Genomic DNA, 12,750 nt, shown 5'->3' on the forward strand with positions numbered 1-12,750 from the left:
CCACTCAGCAGGTCTGGCAGCATCTGTGAAAAGAGAAGCAGAGCTGACGTTTCGGGTCAGTGACCCTTCTTCGGAGTTCCGAAAAGGGTCACTGACCCGAAACGTTAACTTTGCTTCTCTTTTCATTGATGCTGCCAGACCTGCTGAGTGGTTCCAGCATTTCTTGTTTTTATTTCAGATTTCCAGCATCAGCAGTATTTTGCTTTTCTTTTACGAGATAGCAGGGGCTCTGACACAAGTTTCAAATCCACTCTGGCCATCGGAGAGGTACCAGAGGATTGGAGGACAGCGAATGTGGTACCATTATTCAAGAAGGGTAGCAGGGACAAACCAGGTAATTAAAGGGCAGTGAGTCTAACATCAGTGGTCAGGAAACTATTGGAAAAATTCTGAGGGGCAGGATTAATCTCCACTTGGAAAGGCAGGGATTAATCAGGGCTAGTCAGCATGGCTTTGTCAGGGGAATTTGTGTCTAACATACTTAATTGAATTTTTTAGCATGTGACTTGATGAGTAGATGAGGGTAAGGCCGCAGTCTCCATGCACTTCAGTAAGGCTTTTGATAAGTTCCGCATGGGAGATTAGTTAAGAAGATAAGAGCCCATGGGATCCAGGGTAATTTGGCAAATTGGATCCAAAATTGGCTTCGTGGCAGGAGGCAGAGGGTAATGGTCTTGGATTGTTTTTGCAGTGGAAGCCTGTGACCAGTGGTGTACCACAGGAATCGGTGCTGGGACCCTTGCTGTTTGCAGTGTACATTAATGATTTAGACGTTAATACAGGAAGTATGATCAGTAAGTTTTCAGATGACACGAAAATTGATGGTGTCGTAAATAGTAAGGAGGAAAGCCTGAGATTACAGGATGATATAGATGGGCTGGTAAGATGGCTGGAGCAGTGGCAAATGGAATTTAATCCTGAGATTGGGGGAACTAACAAGGCAAGGGAACATAGAACGGATGGTAGGACCCGAGGAAGTACAGAGGGGTCAGAGGGACCTTGGTGTACTTGTCTATAGATCACTGAAGGCAGCAGCACAGGTAGATAAGATGGTTAGGAAGGTAAATGGGATACTTGCCTTTATTCGCTGAGGCATAGAATTTCAGAGCTGGGAGGTTATGATGGAGCTGTATAAAGTGTTAGTTAGGCCATAGCTGGAGTACTGTGTACACTTCTGGTCGCCACACTGTAGGAAAGATGTGATTGCACTGGAGAGGGTGCAGAGGAGATTTACCAGGATGTTGCTTGGGCTGGAGCATTTCAGCTATGAAGAGTGACTGGATAGGCTCGGGTTGTTTCCCTTGGAACAGGGAAAGCTGAGGGGCGACCTGATTGAGGTATGCAAAATTATGAGGGGCTTTGATAGGATAGATGGGAAGAAACTTTTTCTCTTAGCGGAGGGATCAATGACCAGGAGGCATAGATTTAAGTGAGGAGCAGGAGGTTTAGAGGGGAGTGGAGGAAAACTTTTTTCACCCAGAGGGTGGTTGGAATCTGGAACACACTGCCTGAAGAGGTGGTAGAATCAGGAACACCCAACACTTAAGAAATATTTAGAAGATCAATTGAAATACCAAAGCATATCAGGCTACGGGCCACGTGATGGAAAATGAGATTAGAATAGATAAGTGCTTCATGGCTGGCACAGACAAAATGGGCCGAAGGGCCTCTTTCTGTGCTGCATAACTCGATGACTCTAAATGAAGCCTCCGCACTTAGCTATACCTTCCACCACAATCCCCATAGAGATTGACGTGGTGGCTGTGTGGCACTTTTCACCAGATCACATCTTGGCCAGACCCCTTCCTCCTCTTGCACTTTCTTCTCCTTTCACCATCTCCCGTTGCTCCACCCCTCTCACCTCTCAATCAAAATCCTTGTTCTCTACAGTCCTCCCATGTACGATGAAAATATTCTCACTGAGATATCTTCATTGCTTTGCTGCCTCAGCCTCTGCACTGAATGACATCTCATCCTCGGTGATTTCAATCACCATCTCAACTCATCATTCTCTCCCTCCTCTGAGTTCTTTGCCCTCCAATCTTCCCTAAATCTCTCTCTCCGTGTAAACTTCCCAAATCATCTTTACGGCTGCAACCCTGACCATACCATCTTACATGGTCTCAATTAAATCACAGATAAGGCCATCTCTGATCACCTCCTTGTATCATTCTCCACCGACATCCCCCTCCTACACCCCAACTCTACCTCCTTCTGTATCTGCCCCGGAAAAAATACCATCCCAAATTCACTTCATTTTCCACAAAATTTCCACAGCTACCAATTTGCTCAACTGCACCCTCACATCAATCTTTGAAAACCTCGCTCCAAATAAATCTATTTCTCTCTATCACTCTGGTCATTTCCCCTGGTATAGCCCTCATCTCGGCTCCCATAATTCTGAGGGATGCAGAATTGAAAGGCTATGACAGACAACTTGTTTAGCAACACGGCCAGGTCACATAAAGCTCTATTGGGTCCTGTTCTCATTTGCTGAAACTGCTCACTATTCCTGGATCACCCTGCAATGATAAAATAACCTCTGTCTTCTTTTCCCTACTGCACACCGGCTTCTTAAACTTCACACCACTGTCTCTCCACGCTCACCTCCAACAGTAAGTGTGAGGAGTTCATGGATTTCTTTGTCACTAAGTTGAGACGATCCGATCAGATGCCTCTGCCAATTCCATTGGCCCAAACTTGGTCTGAAGCTTCCCCCCTCATAACTCTGATCTCACATCTTTCTCTCATGTCTATCCTTGCTCCCGTCATGCCCTCACTGAGCTCATCTTGAAGATGGGGCCCACCTATTTTCCTTCCAATCTATTCCCACGAAGCTGCTGATCACCCAACTTCCCTTCCTACTCCCCATGTAAGCTGACATTGTTAACAGTTCCTTCTCTTCAGGTTCTATCTCTCTCTCTCCTCTAAATCTGCCGTCAACAACCCTCTCCTCAAAAACACAAGTCTTGCGCCCTCCAGCTTCACAAATTGCCGCCCCATTTCCAAACTCCCTTTCCTCTCCAAAGTCTTTGAACGTTTTGTCACCTCCCAAATCTGTGCCCGTCTTTCTCGGAACGCCATGTTTGAATAAACCAATCAGGTTTCCTCCTCTTGCACAGTAACAAAATGGACCTGATCAACGTCACAAAAACATCCCATGTGACTGTGACAATGGTAAACTATCCCTCCTCGTCCTTCTCGATCTGTCAGCACCCTTTGACACTTTTGAACACACCGGACTCCTCCAATGTCTCTCCACTGTTGTCCAGCTGGTTGGGACTGAACTCATCTGGTTCCATTCTTATCTATCCAATCATTGCCCATCAATACAATGGTATTTTCAGTCAACTGGGGATTATAAATTTTAAAGGTCATTAAACGCTGTGCTAATTCTAAGGGGAAAGTTGTAATTGTGATTGGGGCCAACTGATCAGTTAATGCTTTGAAATCTCCAGAGCTCTGGGGCATGGAAGTGGCCTCAGTAACCTCCTCCTCAGGAGGGACGGGTGATCCTAGTTCCGCTTCTCCCCTTCTCTCGGGTCTACCCCGTCTCCTCCGTGTTGTTGTTAACTTAGCAGGACAGACAGCCAAAGGCTCCCTTCCTCATCATCGTCCTCAACTGAGGACTCCTGTCCTGTCTCAGTATATCCCATGTAATACTCTGCGTTTGTGACGGCTGCTACAACCGCCTGCTGCTTCCCCATCTGGTTCTGCAGTCACTGAATGTTGGACCTGCACTGTGCATTGGTCTGTCTCTCGGTGGGATCACTCCTGTAGCTCTCTCAGGACTCCCCATGATTCCTCTCACTTCTGGGTTAACTGGGTGTTTTCCTGCATGAGAGTGACAATATGCCTGTCCGCCAACTCTAACCACTGCTGAGCTGCCCCAGCCTGTACGGCATTAAGCACCTGTTCCTCAGAGTGGCAGTAGAGGATGCTAGCTGATTTTGTAACATTTCCAGCAGTTTCTGCTGCTGCTGGATCGGTTCACTTTGAGCTACCATCTGTTTCACCTGTGACTGTACCACTTCCTCATTGCACGGCACACAGTGCGAGTGTGATTACATTTAAAACCATGTCACTCTTCCAACATTTAGCCAAGACCTGAACCTGGAGAAACGCTACTGTTTCTTTATATAGGAACGTAGGAGCAGGAGTAGTCCATTCAGCCCATTAAGCCTGCTCCACAATTCAACATGATCAAGGCTGATCATCCACTTCAATGCCTTTTTCCTACACGATACCCATATCCCTTTATATCATTAGTATTTAGAAATCTATCAATCTCTGCTTTAAACATACTCAATGACTGAGCTTCCACAGCCCTCTGGGGTAGAGAATTCCAAAAATTCACAACCCTCTAAGTGAAGAGATTGCTCCTCATCTCTGTCCCAAGTGGCTTCCCCCTTATTTTGAAATTTGTGTCCCCTGTTTCTAGACTCCCCAACCAGGGGAAAGATCTTATCTACCCTGTCTATCCTTGGAAGTATTTTGAAGGTTTCAATGAGATCACCTCTCATTTTTGCAAACTCTGTAGAATACAAGCCCAGTTTCCCCAATCTCTTTTCACAGGACAGTCCCATTATCTCAGTAACAAATCTGATGAATCTTCGTTGCACTTGCTCTCTGGCAATAATATCCATCCTCAGGTAAGGGGATCACAAATGCACACAGGTGCGGTCTAATCAAGGTTCCAAACAATTGAAGCAAGACTTTGCTGCTCCTGTAATCAAATCCTCTTACGATAAAGGCTAAAGGTCGCCACACTACCAGAAGGATGTGGAGGCTTTGGAGAAGGTACAGAAGAGGTTTACCAGGATGTTGCCTGGTCTGGAGGGTATTAGCTATGAGGAGAGGTTGGATAAACTCGGATTGTTTACGCCGGAACGACGGAGGTGGAGGGGCGACATGATAGAGGTTTATGAAGGTATGAGCGGCATGGACAGAGTGGATAGTCAGAAGTTTTTTGCCAGGGTGGAAGAGTCAGTTACTGGGGGACATAGGTTTAAGGTGTGAGGGGCAAAGTTTAGAGGGAATGTACGAGGTAAGTTCTTTGCACAGAGGGTGGTGAGTGCTTGGAACTTGCTGCCAGGGGAGGTGGTGGAAGCAGGTTCGATAGCGACATTTAAGAGGCATCTTGACAAAAACATGAATAGGATGGGAAAAAAGGGATATGGACCCTGGAAGTGCAGAAGGTTTTAGTTCAGACAGGGATTAAGATCGGCGCAGGCTTGGAGGGTCGGATGGCCTGTTCCTGTGCTGTACTGTTCTTTGTTCTTTGTTCGAACATCCCATTAGCCTTCTTCATTGCTAGCTGCACCTGCATGCTGGCTTTCAGTAACTTATTGACAAAGACACCCAGGTCGCTTTGTACATCTACACTTTCTAATTTCTTCCAATTTAAGAAATACTCTGCACCTCTATTCTTCCTGCCAAAATGGATAACCTCACATTTTTCCACATTATGTTCCATCTGCCACATTCTTGCCCACTCACTAAGTCTGTTCAAATCCTCTTGAAGCCACTTTGCATCTTCCTCACAACACACATTCCCATCTAGTTTTATGTCATCTGCGAACTTGGAAAAGTTACATTTGGTGCCCACATCCAAATCATTGATATATATTGTGAACAGCTGGTGCCCAGGTTTTGCTCCTTGCAGTACCCACTAGTCACAGACTGCCAATGCGAGAATAACCCATTTATTCCTAAACTCTGCTTTCTGCCTGTTAATCAATCCTTAATCCATGCCAGTATATTACCTCCTATCCCATGTGCTTTAATTTTTCGAACCAACCTCCTGTGGGGCACTTTAACAAAAGCCTTCCAAACGGATCGTGCTCATGTTTTTATTGTACGCACTCTTCTCACAGGGATTGGATACTGTCTGTGTTACATTTAGTGACTAACTTTATATATGTTTCCCAGAAACTCTTCTTTACACTGGTCTTTCACTCCATAGCTTGTACTTTAAATAGACACCACTGGGTCAGTTTAATCTACCACCCTTCCTAAGAGATTATCCCCGTAAAAATTATCACTGGCCAAACAATGTTCCTACATTTGTGAAAGTTGCTTTAACACCCTCGGTTTATGTACTTGTCAAAGTCCAGGGTTTCGGCATCACTTGTAAGATTTGGGATTTGCTTTAATTTAATTGTAAGACTTGGGTCAATTACAACGACAGTCTAAGTTGGGAGAGCAGATCTAAAAGGGACTTACAGCTCAGACTGGCGAGAAAACCACACGGGTGCAAGGATACTTTCACAAGCTTCACAGACTTTATTATGTTTTCTACAATAAGCACAAAATCGTGATACTTAGCAAAGGGCAGTGGTGAGCAGTTGTGTTCACGATGGTCCTCAACTTCCGGTTAACTGCGATGCCTTGTTTCTTGATTGAAGTCTATCTTCTGTTTTCGTTTGGATGATGATGCGTGCTTTTGGGGTCTTACAAGTTCATACTTTATACACCTTTCCCAGCTTGGTTCTGTGCCATCTTCGGTAAAACCCCATTTCTGTTCATCTGATTGGTCAGTCATTAACTAACTGCCCTTCCATGATGGTACTTTGACCTTGTTTAGGTCATTGTCATTCAGGGGGCTCCAGATTCATGTTACCTTGCTGTATATTCATCAACAATGATCACTGAATGAGATTGATCCTGAAAGGGAGTATGTTTGAGAGACAAGGGTGGTGTTGTTGTTGTATGGTGTTCCGACCTCTATCTTGTAGAGGCTCAATGCCAATTTTCAGACCCTTCTTCCTACTTCCCCCTGGACCATGACCCCAACACCGAACATCAAGCGACTGTCCACAGGATTGTCACTGACCTCATCTCTTCTGGAGATCTTTGCCATAGACGTCCAATCTCTCTACACCTCCATCCCCGACCAGGATGGTTTGAGGGCTCTCCAATTCTTCCCTGAACAGAGGCCCAACCAGTCCCCATCCACCACCAACCTCCTCCGCCTGGCTGAACTTGTTCTCACATTGAACAACTTCTCCTTCAACTCCACTCACTTTCTTCAAGTAAAAGGTGTTGCTGTAGGTACCCACATGGTTATGCTTGTTATGCCTGTCTTTTTGTGGGATTTGTCAAACATTCCTTGTTCCAGTCCTACTCAGGCTCCTCCCCCAACTCGTCTTCCGGGACATTGATGACTGTATCGGTGCCGTTTCCTGCTCCCGCTCGGAACTGGAAAACTTCATCAACTTTGCTTCTAATTTCCACCCTTCTCTCACCTTTACATGGTCCATCTCTGACACTTTCCTTCCCTTCCTCGACTTCTCTGTCTCCATCTCTGGGGATAGGCTGTCTACTAATATCCATTATAAGCCCACCGACTCCCACAGCTACCTCGATTACACTTCTTCACACCCTGCCTCCTGTAAACACTCCATTCCATTCTTCCATTTTCTCCGTCTCGGACGCATCTGCTCTGATGATGCTACCTTCCACTACAGCACTTGTGATATGTCTTTCTTTTTCCTCATATGAGGTTCCCCCCATTGTGTATGACAGCGCCATCAACTGTGTCCAGCCCATTTCCCACACCTCTGCACTCACCCCTTGCCCTCCCTCCCAGAACAGCAACAGGTTTCCCCTTGTCCTCACTTTCCACCCCATCAGCCTCCATATCCAAAGGATCATCCTCCGCCATGTCCACCACCTCCAGCCACCTACCAAATGCATCTTTCCCTCCCTTCCCCTGTCAGCATTCCGAAGGGATCATTCCCTCCACGACACCCTGGTCCACTCCTCCATTACCCCTACTGCCTTCCAGTTTTTGCTACTAAAGTGGATAACCTCACATTTATCCACATTATACTGCATCTGCCATGCATTAGCCCACTCACTCAACTTGTCCAAATCACCCTGAAGCCTCTCTGCATCCTCCTCACAACTCACCCTCCCACCCAGTTTTGTGTCACCTGTATATGTGGAGATATTACATTTAGTTCCCTCATCTAAATCATTAATTTATATTGTGAATAGCTGGGGTCCCTGAGGTGGTCCACCAGTCACTGCCTGCCATTCGGAAAAAGACCCATTTATCTCTACTCTTTGTTTCCTGTCCTCCAACCAATTTTCTATCCATCACAATACACTACCCCCAATCCCATGCACTTTACTATTGCACGCTAATCTCTTTTGTGGTCCTTTGTCGAAAGCCTTCTGAAAGTCCAAATAAACCACATCCACTGGCTCCCCCTCATCAACTCTACGAATTACATCCTCCAAGAATTCTAGTAGATTTGTCAAGCATGAGTTCCCTTTCGTAAATCCATGTTGACTCTTCCGATTCTACCACTGTCCTCTAAGTGCTCTGCTATAAAATCTTTGATAATGGACTCTGGAATTTTCCCCACTACAGATGTCAGGCTGCCTGATTTATAAATCCGTGTTGACACTGCCCAATCCTACCCTTATTTTCTAAGTGTCCTGTTGCCACATCCTTTACAATAGATTCAAGCATTTTCCCTACTACTGACGTCAGGCTCACAGGTCTGTATTTCCTGGTTTTCTCTCTCCCTCCTTTCTTAAATAGTGGCGTTGCATTTGCTACCTTCCAATCTGCAAGAACTGTTCCAAAATCTATAGAATTTTGGAAGATGATCACCAACACATCCACGATCTCTTCAGCCACCTCTTTCAACACTCTGGGGTGTCGATCATCAAGTCCAGAGGATTTACAAATTTTCAGTCCCATTAGTTTCTCCAGTACATTTTTTTACGAATATGCTTTTTTTCACTTCCCCATTCTCACTAGTACTTTGGCTCTGCAGAATTTCTGGGAGGCTTTTTTATTTTCCTCCATGAAGACAGACACAAAGTATTTGTTTAGTTTCTTTGCCATTTCCTTATTCCCATTATAAATTTCCCTGTCTCTCCCAGTAATGGGCCCCCATTTTTATTTGTTAAGCTTTTCCTTTTTACATGCATATAAAAACTTTTACAGTCCATTTTTATGTTCCTCACGAGTTTGATTGCATATTCTATTTTCCCTTTCTTTTTCAGTTTCTTGGTCCTCCTTTGATGAATTCTAAAATGCTCCCAATCCTCACGCTTACTACTTTTGTGGCAATGTTATGAGCCTCTTCTTTTGGCCTCATTCAATATTTAATTTACTTGTTAGCCACGGTTTGGATCATTTTTCCTGTCGGGTTTTGTGTTCAATGGAATGTATAGTTGTTGTAAAGCATGTATTAATTATTTAAATGCTACCCATTGCCTGTCTACCTTCATACCTTTAAATGAAAAGGTTTGGACCAAAAGGGAAATAAAATCTACGTTCACTACCCATCAGCTTGTCCAGAGCAGCTTTCAAGGCTTCGAGCTGATTTGTTGGTACTGTGTCTGCATCACTCACTCATCCTGAAACTCCTGAAAGGACAAAGACTGTTAAGAAAAATCTTACAAGGAGACAGAATATGCTAACTCCAAAAGATTATACAACAGACAGTTTATGTGAAATTAAATTTCAATTGCAACAAAAGCTTTTCATTACAGTCCCTGGAATTTTGCTGCGTAAATCATTTCTCACAGACAAGTGTCCCAATGGTAGGTAACCACAGAAAACCAGGATCTGATAGGTCAATAAATGTGTTGGAGACAGGGAAGGATGCAGAGCAGGACAGTTGGGTATTTTAAGTGCCGATGGCAAAATTTTGAATCCCAACAGGGGATTGAGTGTGCCATGGAATCTTACAGCACAGAAGGAGGTCATTCTGCCCATCATGTCTGTGCTGGCTCTTTTAAAGAACTATCCAATAAGTCCCACTCCGCTGCTCCTTCCCCATCAGTCTACACATTTCTCTTTTTCAAGGATTTATCCAATTCCCTTTTGAAACTTGTTATTTAATCTGTTTGGCACAATGTTAAACATTCATCAACTGCAAAGGAACCTGTGTAATGGGTCAATATAATTACATTGGCATAAAATAACATTGACGTAAAATTATCCTTATTTGGTTGCCCAGCATAGTCGGAGTCGAAGTTGCTTCACACACTGAAGCAAGAGCTTTTTTGCTTATACCTGTCTGTCATAATTTTTTCTCAAGGAGTTGGATGATTCTCTGTAGTTTAATTTATGGGATAGCTGTCTGTTTTTCTCCACCAGAGTTTGACATTCCTCCCTTTTTTGTCTGGAACTGGGATTAATTCAGACCAGGCTGCCCAACTTCCCTTGCTGAAGAGAACCAATTGAGGCCAAATGACACTGGAATCAAGGCACTGAGTCTCAGTATCATCAACTTCAGCACTAAGCTGGGGGCTGGTTTACTTCCATTAAAATGTTCATGAAAGAGTTTTGGATGGGTTTTTTAATTATTTTAATTTGAATTAATAGATAATTCAAACTTGCTCAACTCAAATGAAGGGTTGATTCTATTGAGAAGCTTCTATTAAAACTCAGCACTGTCTACAATTCTCAGGTTTTTGGATTTTATTTTGGGAGTTGGAAAGTAAACAGACTAAAGTTAAACGCTTGACAGTGCAAGACAATATTATGTCAATAGCATCAGAATCAGCACAATAGCATATCATTGATAACCTAAAAAAGTAGCTTTAAAGAAGATTATAGCTGAATAATTTGGAAAAGCATGAAGTGGCTATTCAGTTTGTGAAGTCTCGACTGTTTGTACGTACTGTTAATTTAACATTTATTTTTGTTTCAGCACAGTGCAGCTATCAGACCCTTCAGAATAAAGGTCACTGAAATCATTGGACAGACATTTCAGAAAAGGTATAGAGTGTCAACTAGCTCTTCATTGAAATTCAGAATAAATGTTGTGCTTGCTGAAGCCATTTATCTGGTTATACAGTGGCATAGTCTTAATGTCACTAAGCTAGTAACTTGCTGCTCCAGGGTAATATCCTGGGGAAATGGGTTCAATGCCCACCACAGTAGCTAATTGAATTAAATTTTAAAAAGTGGAATTAAATGGTAGTTTCAGTAATGAAGCCAATATTGATTTTTGTAAAATACCATCTGATTCACTAATACCCTTTCGAGAAGGAAATCTGCTGTCCTTACCTGGTCTGGCCGATAAGTAGCTCCAGACCCACAGCAATAGAGTTGACTCTTAACTGTGGTCTAAAATAGTTTAGTAAGCCATTCAATTGTCAAGGGAAATTAGAGATGAGCAACAAATGCTGAAAGGATAAAAAAAAACTAGACAGCATTAGTCAGTCACTGAAATAAAAAAAAACCCAGTATTCATCACCTGGACAGCACTTGACTTTCATTAAGTTGCCTTTAAAGATGTTGTAAAGATACGACAGCTCTGTATTCCTCTCACTCTAGTAGACGAGAGCTGATGAATATTTCAACATATCTGGGCTTAAAGCAAAGCAGGCGCTCAATGCATCTGCTGCCTCTTTGTGCTGCATTTTGATAAGACAACTTTAGAGGCCAAAAATAATCGACCGATTGGAAATGATGAAATATCTCTGAACCATTAGATATTCACTTTTGAAACACTGCATGTATAAAAAAAGGTTTAAGACTGAATTTTATGAACACTGATTGGCCTCCAGTGACATTCTTCAAAACAAAACAGACTGTCTACCTTTGTCTTATTGTTTTATGGTCTTTCCGCGGTTCGATTTTGATATAAGTTACATTTGGTCAGTCTGAATATCCAATAGATTTGTCCAGCTTTTGATTAAGCTTTGTCAGGATTATACAATTGTAAGCAGCAATAATAAATGGCATTTAAAAAGAGTTTGTAGTTCTTATTATGCATCATTTAACTCAAATCTTTGTTCCAAGCCAAGGAGACTTCTTTGAACTCAAAAGTCAATATCATCCACAGAAATGTCCTTGGAAACTGCTGATAGGTAATGGGGAGAACAAAATTTAATCAAGACTCATTAAGGATGATGACAGTCTTGATCAACTTGAGGTAGATGCAATTATCAAACCTGGTCCTTACTGAATGGAATTAATGGTTGAAGGGGCATTGCCCCAAACCCTGCACTAATACAAATACAGGAATCTTCTATTCCACTTGGTGTGAGAGTAACAGACCCTTCCTACCTGAAAACTGGCCATGCGAAGGGGCGGGGAGAAAGCAGGGTGAAACTTCTGAACTGTAGTATGGATTTTACAGCTTTTAACGAACTCAAACTATAAACTGAGTAACAGTCGGGTTCATTCGAGTAATCTGAACACAAACAAATGAATTTTAAAAAAACATTCCAGCTCTCAGACTTACAATAAGAAATTTGTGAATGGCCAATTGTTCAGTGATGCATGAAGTTATCTGACACAAATATAAAGGAAGTACGGGCATCTAAACAGTGCTTAGTGATGCATGAACCCGGGAAAGCAAACTTTAATCCTAACAGACAGGATATAGTTTCAATTACTTTCTATTTAGTTACAAGCAACAATTATATACAGAACACAATATCCATCTGTAACCTCATTAACTAAATTTATACCAGTGGTGTCGAGATATTTTAAAGTCAGAACTCACTTTCTGTCCGTGGCAAAATATGACCAATTATCGGTTCAGCAATTACTGTTTTGAGGACAAAAACAGCAACAGCTTGTGATTGCTGCAGCTCAAGTTGCAGTTCAGACCGGGAGAAAAATTCAAATATCACCTCCCCCAACCCACACTAACTAAAAATATACAAAACTGCTCAAAAAATGTCCCTTGTTCACACAAACTCAACCATGGAGCAGCAATCTCACAGCACAGCTGATTTTTCAGACTGGCTCCCTGAGAGCTCAGT

The sequence above is a fragment of the Heterodontus francisci genome, chromosome 40 (genome assembly GCF_036365525.1).
Source record: "Heterodontus francisci isolate sHetFra1 chromosome 40, sHetFra1.hap1, whole genome shotgun sequence".
Lineage (NCBI taxonomy): Eukaryota > Metazoa > Chordata > Chondrichthyes > Heterodontiformes > Heterodontidae > Heterodontus > Heterodontus francisci.